At 40.9% G+C, this 23614-nt stretch overlaps 1 long non-coding RNA gene across 5 annotated transcripts in view; it reads right to left on the reverse strand.

Moving 5' to 3' along the window:
* The window catches only part of LOC135298702 (uncharacterized), a 28916-nt gene extending 20212 nt beyond the window's left edge, over nt 1–8704 (reverse strand). For 2 of the 5 annotated variants that reach the window (XR_010360753.1, XR_010360752.1), the window contains exon 1: nt 8536–8653. This is a non-coding gene — a long non-coding RNA (uncharacterized LOC135298702). Of the gene's footprint in view, nt 1–8535 lie in introns of all 5 variants that reach the window. The other 3 variants (XR_010360755.1, XR_010360754.1, XR_010360756.1) reach the window with 3 other exon arrangements.
* Between the last annotated feature and the right edge of the window lie 14910 nt (nt 8705–23614).

Raw genomic sequence — 23614 nt, forward strand, 5'->3', positions numbered from 1 at the left:
AAGTGCCCTTAAAATGACAACTAACAGAATAAAAGAGTTTGGCAAGTACACACGACTTTGTGATGGTGATGAAGCAGCAACTAATAAGCATAATATAGGAGTTCTAAGTATCAAGAGAAAATATTATAAATTAAAATTTTTTCCGAAGCAATTCATCAAACAGAATTGCTTTATAATATGTAGAACTTACAAAGAACTCATATATCATTTTTTTCCATTTGACATCAGAATTCTTCTCTTTACATCTCCTAGAAATAACTGCCATGCTACAGAAATAAAAATTATTAATAAAAATTAAATGTAGATCTCTGAGGATAAACCCCATCAGCCTGATACCAGTTACAGCAAAAATGTATCTATGACATTAAGAAGACATTAATAAATGTATTAGGGACAGGGATACACAGTGAATTAAGCAAATTAGTGGGAAAAGGAAATCTCTAAATACAAAAGAATGCTAGTTACAGTATTAGAAAGAACTAAGTGACAGAGCCTGTGGTGACAGGGAACTTTACTTCACAGTCATTGAGATCCCCTTTTGTCCTGCATTTCTAATCTTTCTAGGAAATCAAATTTCACTGCTGCATAAATCTCTCAGTGATCTGTTTAGTTTCTAATCTAACCAAACTGGTTTACAGCTGATGTAAATAATTTTCAAAAGAAAGTACAAGCATTACACTTTGCTCACCACTCTATTCCTTCCTCTGATTTATCTTGTTGTTTCCTCTGCTCTTTGATTTATGTCACTTTAGCTGCTAGAAATGCAAATGCGAAGGATGCTTAGTAAACCTTTCATGAACCTTGTGGCTTAGTTCCCAACCAGCTTGATATCAATGAGTTAATCTTCACCTGTTCCCTAGATCAAGGCATATCTTCAGATACTACTCCCATGTCTGAGAATATTGTTGCAGTAGTTAAGCTTGGTGTGGATCTCTACAGGAAAACAGATTTTTTAAAAAAATCTATTCCCTCTGCTCCCCAGTAATATCCAAAAAGTACAATAAAAGCAAATTCTAATTCTAGCTAATACCTGGATACAGAATTCAAGTAGAACAAGTTGCACTTCATTCACATTTCAGTGATAAAGAAATCACTTAATCTAAAATGCTTCTTCAGTTACACTCTGTCAGTTTCTCTAATAAATAACTCGGAACAAATAACTCTGCTTTTCAGACACTTGACTATACATTTTCAGAGGATTCAATAGATTAATTTCTAGCGGGAGAAATTTTTCCTAAACTGTATACCCACATACAAATATCTGCAAAATATATCTTGTGATGATGATGAAAAGGAAATTAAGTGTAGGTTGGAGATAGAATAATAGAATGGTTTGGGTTGGAAGGAACCTTAAAAATTACATAGTTCCAATCCCCCTGCCTAGGCAGGGACACCTTCCTCTAGACAAGGTCACTCAGAGCCCCATCCAATGCCTTCAATGCCTCCAGGGATGGATGAAGAGATGGGCATAGGTAATATGGTGTACAGAACTACTTACTATTCAGAGTGGGGATTTTTAAAACATGATCAGTGCTCTATATGCCAGTTCATACTTATTGTCCTGAATGCTGTCAGGTGATGCTGTTGGGTGAGTGAACTGATCCAGAAGCTTCCCTTTCCACAGAGACCCAGGCACAGGTGTTACTGGGCAATTGTTTTATTTGCCCATTTAATTGTTTTGTTATGCTCCTTTGATTGCAAGTTCTTTAAAGGATCACAGCACTTGCTGTATGACAAGCATATTGTGGCTACTCCATTTGCCACCAAAGAGCAGAATTAAGGTTATGGGGATGCATTTGTAGTACCTTTCAAGCTCAGATTTCATTTCAGTTATACCTGAAGTTGCATCATTTAAACTCGCATCTATATAATTTATAATGGATTTTGTTTAGACTATATAAACCCAGACATACAAGTTTGTTTTAAATCTTAGAATTAGATTTAGGACGTAAGCCAATCTAAGAGGTTTTGAACTGGTATTTCTAGGATACTGATTGTAAGCCTATTGACCCACCTCATCTGCAAGAGGCTTCAGGCCAGGCTTACAGCTGTCAGTATTTCAATAACTACACCAGAGACAGCTCAGGAAATACGGGATTTGGAGGCTGCCAGGGATCTAGCTTTGGCTGAGGGAACTGCACACACAAATTCAAGCCACTTCAGGTGGGCCTTCATAAAAGAAAAGATGGGAAATAGCAGAAGGAGAAAAAGTGACTACCTTTCTACAGACATCCTTACAACTAACTGAATCCAAGCAGGATGAAAGACCTCTTGCTTATATTGGAAAATATGGATGTAATTCAATTAGACATAATACAACCAAGTTTTAGATTATCAAGACAATTTAACCGCTCAGTTGGAATCCAGAGAAATCAACCTTTCCTATAATTTCTCCCTGTGATTTTTCTGTTTCTGCTCTTCTGAGCACAGTGGTGACTCCTCACCTTCTGCTTCTCTCCTTTATGCTCACATCATCCACGATTTTCTTGATGTAACTTTTTCTCCTTCTATAGAGAGCAGGATTTTGGAAGTTTGGTGGAAAGAGTCTAGTCTCTCTTTGTCCCCTAGTGTCCAACTATCATGTGTGACCAGGTGTAACCACGTGCCATCACGACTGATCACTTACCAGGCCATGGAAGGGTACTTGGCACAGACTGGGAATGCTGGTCACAATTACAGTTTCCAGGAAACCAATTGCACCAAATATCTCATAACCCTTCTTGAAAAGGGCTCCAGAAAAAGAGGGCATTGCCAGAAAGACAAAAGAAAAACAAAAGAGAACTGCTAGTAATCCTAACCATGTGCAGTTTCCTATCATGGGTGACACAAATAAAGACTTGCATCTGAAAATGACCTGTCCAGTTAATTTTCACAAAATACAGTGCATATGGCAGACACTCCTGACCTTTCACCAGAATATTAATTTCACAGAGAAATAGTTCTTTGATACTACATCTTTATGTAACAGAAAAAAATCTCTTCTTTTCCTTGTCATATTGTCTGTTGAATTTTTTGGCCCACATATGCAGCTCATATCTATACATCTTGTGGGAAATAAGTGTATGTGTCTTTATTGTATTGTCAGAAAACAGCCATTTTAAAGCATGTTAAGTGTTTTATATGGATTACAAGAAATCATTTATTGTATTCCTCAAATTCAGATGACCTAGATAAAAAAGTCTTACTTTAATGAAAAACTAGCTCACTGAAAACATTCAGTGTAAGTGATGATGCCTAAACAAAATGTTTACCTTAATTTTATCCAGCAACACTACTTTACTTCATGCATGCAAATATAATCTATGCTACTTTACAGTATGTGCACGTGACACATTTCAGATTTGTTTCAAGGCACTTCCTGTGTTATTATGGAATACGTATTTCTTTGTAATTTATGGTATACAAGTCATCAACTACAGGGTAAGAAATATGATTTTTCAATGGACATTTATTTTAATATTTTCCCAATGAAAAATGATAAAGAGGTCATTTTCATAGCAAACATTTAGTAATAGAAATCTTCAGCATTTTACAAGCTGAAAATACTCTTCCTTGGAGAAATACCTGTAGGAAGGAATTTGTAGTGTTATCGCATTCCGCTGACGGAAAATGTGAGGAGTTCTTTTAGAACTAGATGGTCAGGAACAAAATTAAGTCAAACAAGGCAAACCTTGTCCATAGGTTGGAGACAGATTCACTAGAGTCAATGGGATCATGCGACAACAGCGTGTTTTATTGTTCAGAGCCTTCTTATATAGGGCGTTCAAAACTCCTGGGTCTGGACAACTGAGTGGTTGAGGACTCAGCACCACCCAGCTTCTTGAGCAGTGATATCTCTGCATTCTGGATTGAACATGACTGGCTGAGGTCTCTATTTGAGTTTAAATCTATCCCATGATTGCTCACTCAGATACTTGTGTATTTCTGAACTAGGTGAGCCAAACTGGATTTGTGTTATGGCTAGATTTATCTTGTCCAGCTATAGACTTGCTATACTGTGACATCTGAGAACCATTTATCGCTAACAAAAAAATAAAAAGGAGCTGCCCAAACAAAAGAGGACTGGAAAAGACAGAAGAGAAGAAAGAAAAATGGAAAAAGGATATAGGATCAGGGAATGCCATCAACATCCATGCAAGAGGGGGTGTGCACGCAGCTCTCAGAGAGGTCAGGTCTCCCCTGGCATCTGGTGATTGGACATTCAGTGAGTGAGAGGGCGCTTGAGCAGGAGGTCCAGGCCCTTGGCAGGGTTGCGGCAAGGATGGCAGCAGTGGGCTGGATCACAAGTGGGCAGGGTTGGACACAGGTGACTCAGGCAGAAGGTCCAGAACCCTGGACAGGGTCAAGACGAGGATCACAGCACTGGGCTGGCTCAGAGATGGGCAGCGTTGGACACAGGGACACAGAGAAACAGGACAGGCATAAGGGTGAGCAGGAGCTGGCAAGGGCAGGAGAGCCAAAAGACAGGTTGGGACCACAGCAAAGGAGCAAGCAAGCCAGTGAGCAAGCAGCAGCTAGTTTTTATACCCCCTAGCCCCTACCAAATTCCACCTGCTGACAGGAGACCATTGGCCCAGTCCAATATTTCACTGCAGTCCATTGCTGGAGATCTTTTGCTATCTGACTGGAGAAGCCCCTCTGAGGAGCACAGTGTCTTCTTCTGACAGCCTGTCCTATGTGAGGTGTTGTTGAGGTGAAGTCTCCCCAGAGATAAGGCTTTCTCCCATCTTCTGACTCCTGTACGTGGCATATGCGCGCTCCCTCCCCCACATGCCTCTGACAATGAGTATTGAGACAAACCAAAACTAAACTGGCTCCTCACAAGCATTTAGAACAAGATACAACCACCAGTATCATCTCAAATCACAAAAAAACCCAACAAAACAAAAACAAAAAGCAAACAAACAAAAAAAACCAACAACAACAACAAAAAAAAAAAAAAAAAAAAAAAAAATAAACAACAATCCACACACATAAAGAACCAAACCAAAAAAACCCGCACTCTTCTTGGTTTTGCTCAAATGGATGTAAACTCTTTACCTTTTTATAGAGCCTTCGGTTTCAAGAAGTTAAAAATACTAGCAGCAGAAAGAAGATGAAAATATCATTTTTTCTCTCCTGCTTTCTCTTCCTCTTTCTGTGACCATTTTATACACAGTTCTGATGAAAAAAGTCAAGGCTCATCTAAAATATTTTTTTATGAAGCCCAGGTGAAAATACATTCATGTTTTCAGCTCTGTGAGAAGTATTTCACACAATAATTTCCTAATTAGTTTAACATACATTTAGCTTATATTTATCTTTCTGGAGAAACCACAGCTTGCCTTTTTTGGGTTTAATATTCATTCCATAACAGCAGATCCCACTCATCAAAGAGTTTAGATAAGATCATCAAGGTCCCTTGGAGTAGGGGAATTTCACATTTTGTTAGTATAACACCCACAAGAATGCCTTCCTAATTTTTATTAGAGGCTCTGTTGAGTAAATAAAAGTGATTATTAGAGAGAACCATAGGCTAGAAGCAACTTTAGAAGTCATCTAGTTCCAGCTACGATTCCATGGTCAGGGATAGCCACTCACTAGATCAGGTTGTTCAGGACCCCATCCAACCTTGCCTTGAACACTTCCACAGAATGGGCATAATATATATCTCCCACTAGTGGCAGAATTTTTTTTTGTTATTACAGATATCTTCCACTATATTTTTCTATGTATTCATAGATATATAGATCTTAATAATATATTTTAACATATATAAAACATATTTGAGTTAAGCTCCCTGTATTTAAGTCAATGCAATGTAAAGTGCATCATGTGCTTTACTCTTCCACTTGAAGAATAATACAACATAAGAGAGTGCAATGTCATGGATTAGTGAAACAAATCCCTGCATTGTGCCACAGGTAGATCACATTTGCTATTAGTAGCAGCAATCTGGCTTTTATAATGTCTTTCATAGAGAAGAAACCTAAATGCTGTCAGTTTTAGAGCGATAACAGCAGCCAAGCCCAGTGTGTGACTCGCTCTGTTCAGGGTTGAAATGTGAGAAGGCAAAGGCTCCAGCCATGCCTAACAACCTCATACAACCAGAGCATCCTTTATGCAACTGGAGTATTGTGCACAGTACTGGCCAAGGAGTAAGAACAAATAATTCTGTTGCCTCTAGACTATTTTTCCTGCAACAGAAGGATCCTGTAATCAAGCAGAATTTGCTTACAATGCACTTGAAAAGATATTAGGAACTAAAGCAGTAACCAAAAATAAATGCCAGCAGCTGATGTTAGCCCTTCTATGAATATCAATGTTTTTGTAATAAGTAGGTTTGCTCTCCATAAAAAAGATCAGAATCTACCAAGGGAAGGAATGAGAGAGATACCTCATTTTGAAAACCTTTTGGTGAATGATCATTTTTTGGAAAATGCATATGCTGCAGAATCCTGTCCTGTCTGTGAGCAAGAACAAAACCTCAAGGAAGTTCATCAGGAAAGGAAAAATACTAGCTATGCAGTTACCTTTATTAAAGGCACAATATGGTGCTAAGGTTATCCAGTGACTCTCTGGAGGATGTGTCAGACAAGGGATTCTTTTCCACTCTTGCTTGCTCTCATCCCTCTAGAAAAATTATGTCTGTAATTCCTTATCCAGCCCCCTCTCTATTAATATCTGCCCATGGTGCTAAAAGAGTTTGTATTTTTCATACAATTTCAGGTTCCCAGCTTCTCTTTAGCACACAGACTGGGGACCTTACCTGAATCAGAAGAAAAGTTCAAAAGGTATGCACATTATGGGATTAACTGGGGGAACCCAAGACAATGTGAATTACTATTCTGAAATTTTCCCTCTATCCAGTGATGACCAGAGCATCTTCAGCCATCATACGATCATGCTGCTAGCCTTGCCAAAACTGAGCTCAACCACTCAAAAAGTGTACGAGAATTTCCAAGGGCATTTATCACTTATGTTAAGTCATCAGGGATAGAATACTAATCTCCAGAAAATAATAAACTGAGCTGTCCTGTCAAATCTTTGTATCTGCAGCCAATAGTGCTGCGCCATAAGATCTCAAGAGGATTTGAAACTGTCCTCTCAGCAGGCTGCCATGAATGTTTTGCTTCACTTTGAGAGAGCTGACTGGTATAGTTTTACAAGGTAAGTCACTCAGGGACAATTCTTCTGTGGACTAGATGTCAGAGAGGAGTACATGCTCTGGAACTGAAGCTCTGCCTATTTGAAATTTATTTTTTTAAAAAATCACCAACTACACAAAACTCAACACTTTACCTTCTTCTTTCAAGCGTTGATTTAGTCCTTTCAATCTTTTGATCAGTGATCCAAAACATACACTAAAAACAAAGTGGTAGCAAGTACAGTAAAGAGATGTTTGCCTTGGAAGTATTAGACAAATGCCTTTTCATGGAAAACACATTTTTCTATAGAGATTAAGGGATGTGGTCTGAAGAGAGATTTTAATCAGCACAACACACCTGTCTATTTGCTAAGTCTCAAAGAACACCATCAGTCCAGCTCAAAAAAAGTAAAATGAAAACAACCTCATCCAGTTCTACAGAGAAAGATCAAAGGTGGGGGAGTGGGGGGGAGACACAATGTCTTTCATGAATAACAGAAAATATTAATAGCCATCTCCAGCTTTTGAAGCTCCGTAGATTCTAAGAACAAACATTAGAAAGACAAATATTTTTTTGCCTAATTGCTGAATAACTTAAAAACTAAAGTAATTGGAATTCTTTTTTTTTCCTTATTCGAAACAAGAAGAATAGGAGCTGCTGTAAGGCAACATTAACATCTTGATATATATGACAAAAATCACATTTGCTTCCAGAAACTGGGAAATGTGAAAATTGTTACAATGGGCATAGAAGAAAGAGACTGTCATGCATTGAAGCTTCTTTGGGAAAGTTTTAACAAGAACAATATTTTCTTGCGTGATCTTCCAGTAGGCTAATTTTCACAGCTTGTCACTCCAGTCTCCAAGCACATCCAGTGCAGAAGGAGAAAGGTAGGATATCTCTTCTATGTGCTGAGGGACACAGTACCTTTGAATAATGTGAGGGTCACATTCCTGAGCTCCTTTGGGTCGGCTTCTAGGTTGGAACCTATATGACTTGTGGGGAAGAATCAATCAAGCACAAGCTCAATAGTGGGGATATCAGCGTGCCAAAGTGGTCAATATCTTCTTACAGACATGAATTTAGGAATTCTAAGACTGGATTACAAAGGGACAATGTTACATTTGCATTAGGAACTGGAACAATTATTACTGAGTTGGCATTCACGTTAGTAACATCTATCTGCAGACAGCTTGCAGACTGAAAATAGATAATAATTTGTCTTGTCATAATAGAAACAAACCTGGACTTTCTGTCGATAGTAAAAGTTCGAGATTTTACCACTTTACATGAATTTGACTGTATGGTTTAGAAAAAAAATCCATGTTCTGCTATAGACCGCGTTTTAGAGATTGAAAAGAGATGGACCAGACATTTATTTCCTCATGCAGAATAGCCCCTCCTGTACCTTACACAACCACCTGACCTTCCTCCTCACAGCACAGTCAGCACACTCCAACTGCAGGCTTCCCAAGCAGACTCTGCCTGCAGACTCCAACTGTGCTCACAACAGACCCTTCTCTCGAGCTAACCCACTCTTTTATAACACCCATCCTTATTGGACACAGCTGCAACCCATTTAGGGCAAGGCCTCCTCTTTGGTAATTAATACAGCTGCAACTCATTAGGGGTGAAGTTGCTTGCAATCCATTCTCCTACATCCCTGATTTACATGATAGGAAAGGTCTCAGGTTTGCTTTTGTTTAAAAAAACCCCAGGTTTTAACAGGAACATCTTTCAGTACACCAGGTCGCTCAGAGCCCCATCCAAGCTGGCACTGAACCCTTTCAGAGGTGGGGTGGCAGGATGGGAAGGCAGAGAAGTGAAAGGACTGAAAGGAGCCATATAAAAAACTAGCCTCTGCCCTTCCGAAGCCATTTACTTTATGTGATGTTGTATGCACGAGCATTTAACCTTTTAACTTCCACTAATGGAATTTACTATCATTAATGGCTTCCTAAACACATCTCATTATATTTCATTTAGTGCTCAGTCATTGTTTAAACTGGTTTATGACTTGGTTGGGGGGAGAAGGTGTTTAGCATGAAAAAATGAAAAATCTTAGCAGTGATAGGAGTGACAATCAAATTAATATTTGATTTTTTTTAACTTCCACAGTGCTTATACCCTTCAGTTTTGTACTCCTTTAAAAACCCATTAAGGCTATTTTGTATTATTTTTCATTTATTTTGAGGAGGATAAAGAAGTACTGAAGCTTTCAGCAAGCTCACAATTTTGAATATCTCTGCAACTGTACCTTTTTAAGGAACTTCCCCCCTTGAAGTCTGCTCTTTAAAGACAGAAAGACCATATAGCGTATTAGAATATAAAGTAGGATATAAACTGAATAATTTCCAGATAAAGCACTCTAGGAATTAAATAAGATAAACATGTTTGTTTCTGAATTCCTTTCAAATTAATTCTCTGTAGCAGAAAGAATTCAAAATAGAATCATTTGTTGAAAATTCTGCTGCCATCTATCAAGTTTGTAAATCTTTATAAATTTGCTAGTTAAAAGGAATGTGTCGTTTATATTTGACACTGGCAGTGTTCCAGGTACTATTAACCAGGTAATCCATTAACACTTGGGGAAAAAAAGAAAGAAGAAAAACCGATACAAAATAAACACCCAGAAAAAATTATGCCCAGGCTTGCATTGTTCAAAAGAATATTTAACTAGGGTTTATGCAGAAATGTAATCTGATCTGTTTCTCCTAGTGCAATATGATATTTGTATAAAATACATTTTAAGTAACCATTCCAATAGCTACTAAATCCTTCATCTAAATATCAGCCTCTGCATGGCAGAAAGGTTTAAGATGTGTAGCTCCAAAAATTCACCAAAAGGTCAAATAGGGATTTTCAAGAACTTCTGCCATCAAAAGAGTTAATCTATCCTTTGAAGATCGACCCTTGCACAAGAAAGTAGAACAAGTTCCAATTTATGGCAAGTTCCTTCTTCTTTAGCTTTCCTCCTCCTTCTAAAAAACACCCATAACTGTGAACCATCATGAATCCATAAGGTCCTCATGATTCCACACTGCCACTGCAGCAGGCATAAACTACCAGCCATGTTTGTGCATGTTTCAGGCAGAACCCTGAGTTATTACACCACACTAAAGAGAACCATGCCCCCAGAAAACAAAAACAATTTGGCAGGAGGCAAAAGTGGGAAGGTGGCAAATATTTCCTCTCACCACCCTCCACTGCATATTAAGACTGCATCAGTTCATATGGGGTACATAAAAATATGACATCTCCTCTTTGTAATGACTGAGGCACAGAGTCAGACCAGCAGGAATCTCAATAGTTTATTCAAAGAAAGGAGCTTGTTTTGTACACTTCTCCAAGACACAGTATTTCCTTATACAGTAATTCTCACTAAGTGATCTGTCACACACTGCCACATCAGCAATGTGCTTTCTCAATGTCCCCATATGGGGTGATCACGTATTGTTCACCTGTCAGCTCCCACCAGCTCCTCTCTGCAGGGCTCTGCCCTGTGGCACCTCCTCCCCCCAAGGTCAGGCTGCTCTGTGCTGCCATGTGCTTCACAGCTGTAGCTCAATTCTATCCTGTCTCTTCCCAAACCTCCAAAATGACTTTTTCATAACATTTTACTATATCTGGTCTGGTAAGAAATTTATATATTATCTTCTGTAAAAAATGACCATTGTCTTCAAAATGTCAAAAACATTTAAAATATTTGCTGGTGTTGGGAGAGTCTCAGTAAAAAGTAACTAAACTTTCAGGAGAAACACTTAAAATTGTCTGTGTACCATCAACCACAGCTATTAAAGCTGTTAATTTTAATAATCATTTGGGGCAGTGTAACGCTGTCTGTGCATATGTGTATGTCTGTGTTCATAATTCTTCATTAAAAAGTCACAGTGCTAATAGCCTAGAAACACTTTAACTTTTTTTTCCATCATTAATTGATTGTCAGCAAGGCAAGTTTCCAACATTGTTCCCCTTCAGAATACTTCAATTGCAACAGTTCTTAAGTATTTTTAGATTTTGAAAGCAAACAGAGGATCCAACTCCATCTCAGCTTTTATTTTTCTACTGGTGAATAATGGTTTGGGGAGCATGCAGTCCATTCTTATGCGCTCCCAGCAATGAAAAAAATGGAAATATGTGACTGTTACTTGATCTGGACAAGCTGTGTTTCTTGAAAGCCATACAAAGCTGAGAGAGCTGGAAATGCATTACACTCTCAGGTGATGGATCTCAAGGTCACATTTGGCCCTATGCCTCAGAAGACCAACCAAGAAAGGCTGAGAAAATTACCTTGGAACTATGTAATTAAGTGATAACATCATTGCCCCTGTGCTTTGCAGAGCAATTCACTTGTGATGAACAATTTCTTCTCCAGCCTCGTAACTGAGTCACCGAACATTCAGTTGTTCTATCAAGGAACAAACACGCAACAGTGTTATTGTTGGAATTCCTAGATGAAATAAAAAGAGTAAAACTTGCCAAATGGAAACAACCAACTGTCCCCCCCACCTCATGCTGAAATTGTAGCGGGTAGGAAAATTAATGGAGTTATTTCAGTCTTATACTTTGATACAATCTTGTGCAAATTACAGAAAAAATTAAAAATAATTACTTTTCAAAGCTTTCTTGACCTTTCTTTCAACAGAAGTTGAGCCACACAGAAATCATTGCTCCTAGATCAGCTTTTCTGCATCTCTAGGAGCACCTCCTTTTACCAGGTCTGAGCAAAACCACAGAACTGGTACTCAAGATTGTGGCTATATTGCCTCAACTTTGCCCTTCAAAATAAAGTACAACATATTCTGACCCAACTTACACAGAGTCAGAACAACAAGATTTTAATTAAACACGGGGAAAAGGCAAAGATCCTTCAAGATTGCATCACCTGATTTTTGTCTCTATGTGGTCTTTCCAAAGGTCTCTTTTTGTAAGATAGACATGCATGTTCCCACACATATATAGGATGTCACTTCTTAACTATTTCTGGATATTTATCTTCCAGCCTGGTGGTGCTGAAATTCTCGTTGTATAGAACATAAAATGATGCCTATATTAGCAAAATTGAGGGTACCATCACCTCAGCAGTCTCGTCTTGCCAACACAAGTTCTGTGAAATCTATTCATTCTGTGTGTTCTGAGAGCAGCAATTATATTGGTGTAGTCTGCTATGAGAGCTAAGAAAAAAATGGCAATCCAGTGATGCAGCATGGTCCAGCTGTCAGTAAAGAATGAAATTTTTCCAAGTTTCATTTGCAGTCCCCACTTGCAAGATTAGTTTATCTGTGGAATAAGAAGTGAAAAGAAAGTTCCAATCCCACCTCAAACAGTACACTGAATATTATTGCTAAAACATTTATACGCTCATTGTGCTACTTGTTAGTACCATAACTTGCTTTCTGTATCAGTATCATGGAAAAATATTCCTGGAGTCCTGAAAGAACCAATCTCATCTTCTTGAGTTCAACATGTGGGCAAACCTAAGTTATACCAGATCCAAAATGATACCCAAATATTCTCATAATTCCAAAATTGCTCTTATCAATGGCAATGAGAGGATGAGACATAAAATTTTCTGTACTTGAGCAAATGTAGTTTGCAGGCTACAAAATGCCATGAGAATCTTAATAACAAAACTTGGCATTAGATACTGGCTTTCAAGCACAACTCTGATCTCATCAGAACTGAGACAATACCAGCAAAGCCAAAGTAAATATTTAACACAAATCTAGTCAAGTTCTAAACATTTAAAACAAGGTTTTAAATTTAGAGTCTTGATCGTTGGCAAAGTTGGAGCAAAATTTGATGTGTTTGCAAAATCGTGTAAGCGGTTATGGAATAGAATCTGACATCAAAAAGTAGCTACTGGCCCTTTATAATGGTGTTTGTTCTAAAATTTAAGTGGACAGTTATTTCAGTGAGAAATGAGACAAGATGAGACAACTGTAGCTTTCAAAGATATTTTCTCCTGGTATTTTGGACATTTGGCATTGTTTTGAAGGCTGAATACAAAGCAGTAACACAGAGAGGGAAAGAAAACACCCCACATCTCAGTCTGTAACATCACATTGACTTGGTGGAACAATATAAACACCATGTTGACCTTACATTCTTCTTGGAGGGAGAGATCTAAAAATATCTCCATGCTTTTACAAACCAGGAAATATTTATGTGACAGATGGGCAGTGAAAGAAGAGGAAATAAGAACACATTAGCAAAAAAACTGCATTAATTTTCATTTTATTGATAGCTGGAAATACAAGAATTGCAGTATGCATGTCATGAACACATGTAGAAAAACCTATCAAGCACCTAAGATCAACCGTTTATTGGTTGATATTTAAAAGTTAATCATTTTTATGATTGATAAATTCCACAGTGTACCCATTTCTAACACTTCAACCTTCAGTCTGTGAAGCTTTGTCAACATAATAGAGGTTTTATCACTACAGATTTATACATAGATCCTTACAATTTCAGATCAACTACAGATTCAGATCAATCAGAAAAACTACATTTTTAGATTTTTTAATATTATCTCCTTAAAAGCCACAGGCTCTCAGCTAACAGGAAACAATCACCAACACTCCACAGCAGCCACAGCTGTTTGCCTGCATAGGGTAGTGGATTAATTCTGCCTTGCCTGTCATCAGAGCAACTGGAGTCACTGTATATGATTCGGGTGTGCCATGACTCCTTGCCCATCCACTGTCTGGCATTTCATTCCCAAGGGAACCACAGCACAGGGAGGGAGACACAGCAGGTGTGGGGGTTTTTTTGTTTGTTTGCTTGGGTTTTTTTGGGTTTTTTTTTGTTTTGGTTTTTTTTTGTTTTGTTTTGTTTTTTGGGGTTTTTTTTGTTTGGTTAGTTGGTTGGTTTTGGTTTTGGTTTCGGTTTCGGTTTTGGTTTTGGGGTTTTTTTTGTTTTTTTTTTTTTTGCTGAAGGCCAGTTGCAACCCAGGTTTAACCCCACAGCAACTACACTTTCACCGTCATGACTCCAAACTCCTCTGACCAGGTCTCCTGCACTGGGGGTGAGGTAGGAGAGAGATGCCACAGGGCTCCTTTTTAGCAAGGTCTTAACAAGAAAGTTTAACAACAAATGGCTTGGTAAAATAGCTAGTTTGAAAAGATTGAGCAGAAAAAATTGATTACAAGAAGTTCTCATGACCCTTGCCACACTGGGAACCCCACATTCATGCGTCATCAGACACACCCTTGAGTGGCTCAGGTGGATGGATGATGCAGAGTCATCTGTGGAGACGTTTGTTCTTTCTGGCCATTTGAGCTACTATATAATGTTGTCACAAGAAAACAGCCCTCTTCAACACTTCTGCTGTCAAACAGAAAGGATGTTGGCTTGAGAACTCCCTGCTGCACAGTTACAAAAAGGCCAGGCCTGACAGGTAGCTGTGAGTGGAGGATGCCCACAGGCTCCTGTGCTGCCATGAGTGGGCTGAGATGATGCTGACACAAATTGGCTATAAAATCACAGAGTCATTTAGGTTGGAGAAGATCTTTAAGAACATTGAATCCAGCTGTAAACCTAGCACTTCCAAGTTCACTGATGGTCCATCTAAAAGTACCCCCTACATATTATCCTCCCACCTGGAGAAGGGAAAGAAAAGAAATCCAGGGGTGTCTCATGATGATGGGGGGGAATAGAGGCAGGCAAGGACAGCTCACTCCAGTTGTTAGGCAAAAGGAGATGGGAAAGCTCCACTCCAGTTGTTAGGCAAAAGGAGATGGGAACACTGCTGAAGGCATCTCAGGGAAGGCTGAGAGGCATGGGCTTTGACAGAGAGAATCAGCAGCTTTCAAGAAGAAGGCTCTGAAGCTGGGTTGCCACAAGAGACAGTCATACAACAGAACACCAGGAGCCAGCCCAGCAATTTTCCCTTTCATACCTGGGGGCAAACCACACCTCGCCCCACCACCAGAGTGTTCCATATGAACTGGGCCACATGCACTTTTAAGTATACAGCAGGGGAGAGAGGAAGGCCAATGACAAGGGTAATGTCAACCCACCTGAGAGAGCTCTTAGGAACACCACAGGTCTGCAGCCACACAAGCAACAAAGAGCAGTCAGGAAAAACGAATGTCAAAGATGTTAATTTTTCTTCTCTTTCATGCTCATTCTTAATTGAAAGTTGCAATTCTTGCTAATTTCTGATGTTTTTTTCTATTCACAAACATGGGACTACTAATATTAGGTAAATCTAGAGGCACTAAGCATCATTTTAATTCTAAGCTCTTAGAAAGTAATTTTTTCATGCAATGCATGTTACGAAGAATAGAAAGGAAAAGTAACTTACTCTACTAAAAATAGCGAGAGAGGGAGAAAAAACAAAATGTCTCTTTACAAGGGTGTGGATTCCTGCTGATAGAAAAAAAATTAAGCATAAAAGGAGCTATAAGATTTGTCCTTTGTAAAAAATCTGGGCTGCAACAACACTGAGAAGGGGGAAAAGCAAATACATGACCTGTTCTTCCTTGGTATTACAAATACTTTCATGCTAATCCAGTATTGGACAATGCACTTCAGTGTTCCATGATTTTGCACCAAAGCATGGAAATGAGATCTCTGCTTTTTCTATCAGCAGTTGCATCAGCCTCAACTGCTACAGTGGTCTGCTATGAGGTGATACATTATCAACATTAGCATCCTGATGTCCCTGTGTCACCTCTGCATACATCTGACAACTGCTACTTGATAATAAAACTTGGAGCAGCACCCTTTTGCAGGACAGATCTGTTTCCCCTGAGTTACCTTGATGACTTCTGCTGGACCTAGAGAGGAATGGGCTCAGCACAAGTGAACATGTAGGATATAACACAAATATTGGAAGTCACAAAATGCAGAAGATAAATCTGAAGTGTTGCACTATCTCCATTATAGAAAACATTAAAGCATAGTGTTAAAAAACAGAGTAGTTTTGCCTCTTAACAAGTCTACAGGAAGCCTGCACTTCCTCAGGAAAACATTAATAATAGCTGAAAAATGAACCCTAGCCACATTTCTCCTTGAGGGTATAAGTGCTGCATCCTTGTTTTCTACTGAAGAGTGAAATTCAAAGCATACAGTTAATTAAATACAACCTTCCTCCTTTGAAGCATCTGTCTGCAAGGCCATCAAAGGAGGCGACTGTTTTTGTTGTTGTTGTTGTGGCAAATATAATAAATTCTATTCTTCTGAAATAGTCTAAAAACTCACAAAAGGTCCTAACAGGATGTGTAAGAGCTGGATGGGAGGAGAATATCAGCCTATCTTGCTGCAACTCCTGCAGGTGAGGCAGGATAGGCTGTGAAAGGGCCACCCTGTTTGTAACTTAGCACTAAAAAGATTGGGATGGTCCCAAGTGTGGCTGAAGGATGAAGGAGTCTGTAGATATTTACAAGGTCTTAAGAAAGCACAGGTTTAGTGGAGACTGTGACAGAGGGCTTGAAACTGAGACATCCATGTGGCCTTCTGAGACAAAAGGCTGCTTTATTTCTCTGCTGCAGCAGGAGCCCTTTGCCTGTTTCCATGCCAGTTCACAGTGCTGCCACAGGGACTGGAGTACCAATATTCAGGGAAAGACCAGAATCTGCTTTTTATGTTGTTCTTATTTCTTGTAGGGGAAAAAAAAAAAGGCAAAAATTATTTTGCAACATTTTCATGAAAGCTTTTCTAAGCTCAAAGGATTACACTAAAGTGCTAAAGAGGATCCTTTATTTGCCAAAGCAGCAAGTTCAGGTGGTCAAATTTGAGCACATAGCAATACATGCCAAGGATATAGTCTAATATAATAATTTAATTAATCTGAATTAATAGCATATTTATTTTCTTTATTTTTGTCAAATACAGTAAAAGGCTGACTACATACCTCTGTGCTAGGCACTCTCTGTTAGACTCTTAGGTATAACATGTGAAGGCAGAGATCCAAAGGGATATCTCTTAATAAATTTGAATACATCTATATGTCTGATCATGACCTGCTTAGCTTGTTAACAGAGCCTGCATCATCATATTGATAGTGGTTTAAATGAGTAATTTTTGCTCAAATAAGAAGCCTGTTTAATATCATGGCAGGCTTTCTCTGAGGATTTGAAACTTACCCATATCTTGCACACTAGAAGAAATCATCATGCACCACTTTTAACAAGAGTCACAATAATTGCCTATGCAGGGCATAACAAACCAGGATTAAAACCAAAACAAAACAAAACAAAAAAAAACCAAAACAAAACAAAAAAAAGTGAATATTCTGGAAGGTGCTGAAAAATAGAATAAAGCTCAGGAGGCAAACATGCAGCAGGGCCATTACTTTAATTCATGGGAGCTGCATCAATTCAAGTCAGTTGAGGACTTCACCAGGACAGCATGCACTGCATTCAACCCCCAAGTGAAATTCTGCCATTCTTTTGAAGCCAAAGGCAGAAAGAAACTTTTGAAAAATCCATATTTCTTCATGTATGAAAGAGCTAGATTAGAAAAACATGCTAAGTCCTGAGCTGGAAAATCACTCCTGTTTATATGAGTGGCTTTTATAGATATATTAAACCTGAAAGCTGGTTTCCCTTCAAACATCTCTTTCCCACTCACCTCATTTCTTGCCACTCCCAGAAGGTTCAGCTGACCCTAAATCCATAGAGCACCCTGCAGTTTCCCCTGGAGTTTCCCCATAAAGTAGGTCCTGAAAGCTACTGTGAAGACACAGGACACAAAGTACAAGTCACACCGGACATCCCCCACCACTGATAAACTGTTGTAGAAGAGTAATGTGATAGTTGGCTCTCACAATTAAGAAATAGATATTATGTGTATGCTAAGAGAAGTTTTGTAGATGTGTAGCGATGTTATTGTAATGTGTCCTCCCACTGTCCTCTTTCCCCTCCCCCTTGTAATAGCCGTGGCAGTCACAGCACTTGGGGAGTGCTGGTTTATTCCTAAAAGGCATGACGTGGCAACACCTGACCTCCAATCAAGATGTAAAAAAGTGATCACCACCAATGGATGGCAAAGAAGGAGTTGGCTGACAAAACCTTGGGAGACGCTAAGGGTATAAAAGGCAGAGCACCCATTTTGTAGATGGGCACATGGCTGCTAGTCACAGAGACTCCCAGTGCTGTAATTTTTCCGTAATCAGCCCTTTGTTGTATTTTTTGTTAAGGTCCGACAAACCTTTGGAATTTTAAAAGTGAGTGTCGTTTCTTACATAACCTAACCTTAAAACAAGTGTGAGAGGGATCTCCCAGCTTCTTCACAGGAGGGAAAATCCCAGCCACTGCTGGAGTGAGCTCCATGTCAGCATACTCTAGCCTGGTTATTTCCACACATGACAATATTTTGTTTTAATTACTGTCAATCTTGTGGCTGACAGGGACTGTTTACCAGCTGGATGTACTGTCCTTGGGCCAGGTTTCAAAGTTTTGCCCTGAGTCACTTCTCTGAATAGCTACACAGACCAGGAGACAGAGCAGCAGCACAACAGCACAAGTTAGGACAGGGAGGAAAGGCTCATGGCAGGGAATAGAACTGTCCCTGATGAAGTGATGTAGACTTACAAGGACTCAAGTTTGGTTTACAGTTACAGATGCTCTTGCTTCTTCTGCCCACTTGTGTATTTGTAGGGAAGAGAAGCACAGGTTTGTGTATCAGCACATCTCTTGTCATAAATGGCTTTTAAATAAACATATATTTCTGTTGGGGATTAGGTTTTGTTACTTTTTTTTTTTCTTTCTCTTAGGGACTTTTTATCCCATTTGTCGTCTCAGACACCAGAAGGATGGATACTTAAGAGAGACAAAGGATGTGGCTAAGGTGGTGGGAGAGGTACAGTTATCTGCAGTCTCTTAGCTGTGGGGCTTTCTCTTGGGAAAGACAGAAACACCACAAGATTTTGGCTGGGGAGTGAGGGCTGGGCTCATCCCTCACTTTCTCTGCAGGGCAGAATTTGCTGCCACTGTGGAGATCAGCCCTTTGCTGCTTCTTCTGCTGGGATGAGCCTTTGCTTGTAAGAGCAGCCACTGAACTGGGACCTTTTCAACACCCAGCCTCACTGAGAAAGACCCTCAGCAACTGCTCGGTTGCCTCAGGGGAAAACCCAGGACCCTGACCCTATTCCCGTTCCGGAGGCAGAGCCTCCCGGCCGTGTGGAGCAGATGCCAGCGGTGGTCAATCTGCCGAAGCCCAGCCCTCCAGTTTTCTAGTGATGCTTTGGCCTTTGGCTACACTTCAACCCAACATCCCATGCCCGCCAGGACACCTCGTGGCTCCTGGCAACTCCAGAGTCTTTGCTGCTCTGGGTGTGCCCATCTCTATTATTCCGGTCTGCTGCTCCAAGTTCCTGCTCCAGTCCATTACCCGAACTGGAGGGGCACTGACACCAAGCCCCTTCTCTCCTCTCCCTCCCGCCGCCGGAGCCGCCATGGCCGTGTGGGGAGGCGGCCGAGCCGGCGGCACAGCGCCCCCTGTAGGCGCGGGGGAATCCTGGCAGCCGCCCTGCCCGGCCGGGAGCCACCAGCGCCCCTGCTGGCCGTGAGCGGAACTGCAGCGGAGGGGAGAGCGCCCGGCGGGGAGAGAAGGCTGCGGGCGGGTTTGTGCTCCCGCTGCTGCTGGGCTGGGGATGATTGCTTGCCTTGTGATATCTATATCTATCTATCTATAGATAGATAGAAGTAAAAGTTGTAATTCGATTTCCCCTATCTTTGTCTGAAAGGCCGGTAATTTCAAAGTTATAATAATTTGGTGGGAAGGGTTTCACAAGGGAGGCGCCTGCCTTCCGTGGTAGACACCTGCCTCTCAAACCAGAACAATTTCACATTCTAAAAGATGCATTGATAAAAGTAAAATTCTGAAAGGTACTAAAGTATGAATTCCCAATCAGTTAATACATTCTATGCGAGTTGCTTTACCTGCGTTACCTACAGCAGCAGCAGAAGGCACTGTATTAATAAGCACAAATTGCCCAATTTTATTTCCAGCCCCCCACATTCCTCCACTCCATTGTAACCAAAGCCCTGTGCAGAACAGCAGCACTGAGGTTGTGATGGAGGATTGGTATCTTCCCTGCTTATTTAGGAACTGAGTTTCAAGTGGAGGAATCTCCCCCTGGGAGGGAACAGGTGTCCCTCAGTCCCACACTGTGCTAATAATCACTGGGTGTTTACATCTGGGCATCATTCCCTGCCATGCTGGGGTGAGAGCCTGGGGGTAAGGTCAGCATTTATGCATTGACTGCTCTGGTGAAAAATCACTTGTTACTCTGAGGGAAACCCCATCATATAGGTGAGCCCCTTGCAGTTCCTACGGTTGTGTGACATTTTTCTTTTATTCTCTTGACCAAAAAGTGCTGCAATACAGAGATGAGGGAACCACCTCCATCACGGCTGAGCCTCATTGAGGTGAGGCACACTCTGTACACTGATGATGTGAGCTTGGTGTGTGGCTGGAAATTGTTTCTGTACTCAGTGACCTAGAAGATGTTCAGCCTCATTCTTCACAACTGTGACTGTGCTTGGCCCCATTTTCCATGCACACCTCTCCTCCATGTGGTTCAAAAACCCACAGCACTGGGCAGGAGTGGCAGAGATGTATGCACAACTGCTTTGTTTCCATTGTGTTTTGGGTGGCTTTGGGTCACAAAGCTGTGCACAGATGATTCTGCTAAGACCAGCTGCTGCAAGAGAAACTTACAGTAAGATAAAGACTCAATGTTTCAGATAAAAGGTTTCTCATTATTCTTTCTAAATCCCAGGCATAGATCAAATGTTGTTAGACCTTATGGTTCTGATTATAAATACCCAAATTTTGGGGCAAACATGATTCTGATTTTTGGTGGTATCACTAAACAACTGACATGGTAACATTATAAAGGGTTTTTTTCAGTAAATAGATCTAGAAACATTGAACAGCTGTGAGAAGAGTATTCACATGTGGTGTGAAGAGCATTTTTGTCCTTCAGTTGCACTAGATATCAAGGATGAGCTGTCACATCACAGTGCTGACTTGAAATCCTGGAATATGCTTTTTAAAAATACCATTTTGAATTTGTAAAAATACTTCTGAAGATGAAGAAACCCTTTAAAGGAACACTAAAACTGTAGAGAGGGCGGTTGTGAGGCAAGTCTCCAAAGCAAAACCTTGAGGCTACAGGCAACACAGTCAGAAGCACAACAAAGGGCTTGTGAGGCTGAGCAGAGGCATGCAGGAGATGGGTTGGGTTGGCTTGTCTGCCTGCATGGGGCTGGGGGAAAGGGTGTTGGAACAAGATCAAAACCTTTTTAAGATTTCTGCACAGTTTGCACAGTTGACTGGGAAGGCAGGGCAGGCCCCGGTTGTTGGCATTTCTCTCTTTCCCCAAGTGCTGCTGGGCTGAGGAGAGTGCGAGTGCTGCTGCCCAGCCATTGCTATGTGCCTCCCTTTGGAGCTCTCCACAGCAGCATGGATCTGTTATTCTAAGTATCGTCTCATTAATTTCTTGGAGGGACCTTGAACATTTCTGCCTTCATTTAAAACCTCTGGAATATGGGTGAGGAGCTGGTTCAATTCTGATCTGTTTCAACACTCACAGAGGCACGCAGTGGAGGCAGTGCACACGAGCCACTTGCAGGGCAGTGGAAGTAGAAGAAGATGGGAGAAAGTCTTGTCTCTGGGGAGACTTTGCCTGGCAACCATTTCCCATCTCACACAGGACAGGCAATCAGCTGAGGAGCAGCAAGGACACTTTACTCATCAGATTGTTTTCTACCACTGCATGGCCATGGGTGTCCAACAATGGAGTGTAGTGGAACATTGGATTGGGCCAAGTGTCTCCTGTCAGTAGGAAGAACTTGGGAGGAGTCAGGGGGGCATAAGAAGTAAATGTGCCACAAGCTCTGGGACCTTTTGAGCTTCTTGACCTGCCTCTAGCATGGCTTTTGTCCTTTTCCCCTGGTTCTAGCCTGTTTCTTCTCCTTTTTTCCCTGGCCCCATCCTGCTCTTTGGCCCTTGTGTTCTCGCTGGCCCTTGCTATCCCTCACTTACTCGCCTTCCCTTTTGCTGGGCACTTGGCAGAACACCGGTTCACCTCCGTGCCTCACGTTTCCCCTGTGTCCTGCCCTATCCCTTCACCTCTGTCCCACTCGCCACCTGTCCTGCCTCCCGGTGTTCCTGCCTGACGCCTTGCCAGCTTTGTCCCTCTGCTCCTGCCTGTCCCAAACTTTCCTCCACCGATCCCACTGCCGCTGCGATACCTGCTGTGACCCCATCCAGGTACTGCAGCTCCTGCCAGAGCGCCCACCTGCCTCGTGTCAGGGCTCCTGCTGGCACGGAGCTGTGCCTGGGGAGCCTCTCCTAGAGCTGTGCAGCTCCCACGAACAAGCACACACTCCCTGACACTTGGACGGCGATGGCACTCTCCAACCTTCTGGTGGTGACACCTGCTTTTTCTCTCTGTCTCCTCACTCTCCCTCTCTCCCCCAATCCTTTTTCATTTTCTTTCCTCCTTTTCTCTCGTTTTTACTCTTCTTCCATGGGGATACTCGCTTTTTGTTGCCAATAAACGCTGCTCAGATACAGTATTATCTCATTTGACTTAATTTTGTCCTGGACCAGAGGCTTTGTTAACATTAACACTCCTTACAGTTTTTCCCATAGTGGAACACGACAATATGTAATATAATTTACATAGCAGTGTTGCACAAGGGCAATTCTTGCATCCCTCCAAACAGATCATGAAATGAACAAAGTACCGTAGCTAGTCTGAAGAGAGTTTTAAAGTCCTAAATAAAATGCAGGGTTTGGCCTGAATGCAACTTGCACCTTGGAGTGAGCACGACTGTGACGAACACCCAGAAGGCTGGTTTATTATATGATGATCTATATGATATTAAAATACTACATTAAAACTCCACTAAAAGAATAGAGAGAAAAGATTCAACAGAAGGCTAGAAAGAACAAGAATAGAATAGAATAACAAAATCTTGTGACTGCTCACAGCCTCGACACAGGTGGCTGTAATTGGTCAGCAAGTGGAAACAATCCACATGGACCAATCACAGATGCACCTGTTCCATTCCACAGCAACAGATATTGTTCAAATTTCTCTCCTGAGGCTCCTCAGCTTCCCAGGAAAGAAATATCCTAGTAAAGGATTTTTCATAAAGTGTCATGACTACACATGACAACCCACCTCACACTGGCTATGGCTCCTGCTCTCACAGAAAAAGCAGTTCATTGTCCTGAAGATTCAGTTACATGCAAAAATGCTGGCATAGGGTTATGTCAAGACAGTTGTCCTGAATTTTTACTTAAGATTGTTTTCTCTTTGGAATAGATGCATGACACACATGCAAACTCCTAGTCCCATGGTGCTTCTGGTATTTCAGTGCTAAAACACCTAGGCAGCTCTATGAGCATTAAAATCCACATCAATAAAGAGTTGTTTGAGCTTGTGGTTAAAAGCTGTTTGAACCAGTGCTTGGCAGCAATCTTGAAGCAAAGACCTCTTGAGCTACTCTAGTGTGAGA

The sequence above is a fragment of the Passer domesticus genome, chromosome 4 (assembly GCF_036417665.1).
Source record: "Passer domesticus isolate bPasDom1 chromosome 4, bPasDom1.hap1, whole genome shotgun sequence".
Taxonomy (NCBI): domain Eukaryota; kingdom Metazoa; phylum Chordata; class Aves; order Passeriformes; family Passeridae; genus Passer; species Passer domesticus.